This window comes from Zeus faber (assembly GCF_960531495.2).
Source record: "Zeus faber genome assembly, chromosome: 8".
In the NCBI taxonomy this organism is placed as follows: domain Eukaryota; kingdom Metazoa; phylum Chordata; class Actinopteri; order Zeiformes; family Zeidae; genus Zeus; species Zeus faber.
Window position 1 is genome coordinate 28,812,871 of NC_137195.1, and position 2,923 is coordinate 28,815,793.

Below are 2,923 nucleotides of genomic sequence, written 5' to 3' on the forward strand. Positions count from 1 at the left end.
ACACACACACACACACACACACACACAGGTAAAAACATTACACACATACACATGCAGACACACACTGCACAGCATCTGCTCACACACACTCCCTTCAACACCCTCCTGACTATGTCTTTCCCCTTTCTTCTCCTGTATTGCTATTGTCACAGGGAGAGGACAAGCGCTGTAATTGTTGTTCAAATTTTTGTTGATTTCATTATGTTTTGTCAAATACACGTTGTTTGTTTTTAGTTTCGGTTGTGGTGATTATCCCCCTCTCTGAGAAGTAATGATGATTAGTTGTTTCGTTGGTCAAAACATTGTAAGATTGTCCACCGAAGAGGGGGATTGGTAGCGATCATAAGTGTAGGTCGTCCAAAGGACGGCGTTATTGTAGGTGGTTCTTGATGATTATTACAGATTGGCTTTGCAGGTTGCGAATGAACACAGGGGTTTGTCGCTGCATCCAAGAATAATTTGGTCTTGGATGCAGCGACAAACAAATACACTGTGTTGTACGCCCAGCACGCTGACAGCACAGGTTAAAAATAAAAAAACAATGTGTTCCTGTGAGTGAATTTGTGTGTGTGTGTGTGTGTGTGTGTGTGTGTGTGTGTGTGCGTGCGTGTGCGCACGCGCAAGGCACTGGAAACTAACCCTAAGAAGAATTCCCTCTGCAAGCCTGACTAATTTGGCCCGTAAGCTCGTCGGTAACTACACATTCCTTCCAAGGAGGTGTCTCAGCGTCGATCATTCGGCGTCAAACATGAAATAAACGAAAGGCAGGAGCGTAAAAAAAAAAAAAAAATAGGAAAAGCCAAAGCCGCTCGGATTCCAACGCTTGGCCCTTAAGCGAGACCTCAATTTATAGATTTCCGCTTTTTTTTTTTAAACTTGTCTCGAAAAGGCACGGCTAACGGCGCAGAGCTGTCAGAGTTACTCGTATGACCGGTAAAGAGGGGATAAGGGGGTGGGTGGGTTCAATTGAATTAAATTGCACTGGGTTTTGTTTTCATGCAAGGAAACTGGAGGCTGGAAGTGAAGTGGGTGAGAATAGCCAGCCGCCTCGTGACAAGAGCGAGCGAGTGTATATACCTCCTCTCTCTCTCTCTCTCTCTCTCTCTCTCTCTCTCTCTCTCTGTCGACCCCTGGTTCACTTTTTCATACAGAGCCGTCGACGAGCGCCTTGGACCCCGCTGCCAAGGGGGCGGGGTGGGGTTGGGGGGGGGGGGGTTTAATAATCTGAACCCCACCACCTTCTTCCTTTCTCTCATCAGCTTGTTGCTAGGGAACCGATGAGGTGGGTCCCGAGTATTCTGTCTCTCTCCCTGTGTGTGTGTGTGTGTGTGTGTGTGTGTGTGTGGGGAATCATTGAAGGGGATAAGGGGAGTGCATGCATATATATGGACCTTTTTGGGTTTATTTTTTATTAATCTGCGCGGGGATTCTTTCTTTCTTTCTCTCCCTGCCCCGATAAAGGCCTTTTCCATGCCCCGTCGTCGTGACAGGTGGTCAGTCTGCCCCTTCGACTTTTGTCCCGAGGTAATCACTCTGCTCAGCGGGAACTGGTGTCAGACATCCGCCTCAAACACAGGCTGTGTGTGTGTGTGTGTGTGTGTGTGTGTGTGTGTGTGTGTGTGTGTGTGTGTGTGTGTGTGTGTGTGTGTGTGTGTGTGTGTGTGCGTGGGTGCGTGTGTGTGTGTGCATGAGAGGGCAATGGTGAGCAATATAAATACATAGGAACTTTGTTGAACGGCGTCTCGGTTCATTTCGTCTTCATTCGGTTCTTTCTGTAAAAGCCGGTATCCGTGGAGAAATTTCAAGAGCCTCAGGAGCTCGCCGCAAAAAAGGTTGAAAGTAAGCAGATGGCCGTAACTTTATTTTTCTAGGGAACAATTTCCTTCCAGTCCGAAGGGGTTCTGATGGAAAGTTCCTGAAATTAAAACACGTGTGAAAGCATGGTTCAGCCCCCCCCCGTCTTCGTTGCGAGCCAGGGAGGACGACCTCGGCGAGCTACGGCGAAAAGAAGGTTTGCCTCTTCCTGAAGCAAATGAGTTCTGACATTTTTCCATCCAGTAAAAACTAGACCCTTGTCCTCTTCCAGCAAGCCGCCGTGTGCCGGCCATATCCGGCTAATTTGTGGAGACCAAGAGCATTAATTGGTAGCGGGGGCGTGTTTTTCAGTGGTGGAGCTCCACCAATTCTCTAACCTGTTGAACTGTTTAACGACAGACCAGTTTGCGAAGCTCCAACTGAGTTAGCAATGGTAAATTGTAACTTGGGTAAGCATTCGTACATTGACTTTTCCCTTGTAGTCACGATGTCATAACAACATTAAGTAAATGAAAAAAAATACAGGCAAATAAGAGGCCGCTAGGTATTTGGTCTGGCAAAGTAAGAAACAAGGTGACACTGCTTTTCTTCCATGCTGGTCACGTTATGGTAACCAGTTCTTCCATAGACGAAATTAGCTAAAAGGCGAAGGCACAAAAAAAAATTAGCTGGTGTTGATTATTTTTTCCACAAGAAATCCATTTCATCTTTGAAAGCCAGGCATATAAAAAAAACACCCAAGACCCATAAAACGGTGTGATTCAGGGGCTGCTGTTTTTTTTTTTTTTTTTTTTTATAATTCAAGCCAAAGCTCATTCCTGCTAATGACCGGCGTCTGAGGCCAGGACACACGTTGCCTTAGGGTTTTTTTGCGGCGTATAACAATATGCTTGTTGAGGGGGGAAATAACTGACCAATTTCATTTCATCCTAGTAGCCCCAGTCGCCGGGCCGTAAACGGAAAATGTACTGTGAGGGGTTAAATGCTCGGGGCAATTATCTATTCTCGACATTAAATGAAGCCAAAGTAAAGCACTTAAAAACCATAATCCTAATTAGTACTTATACATAATGTTACTCTCAATCCAACCATGATCAACCCTCTGGAA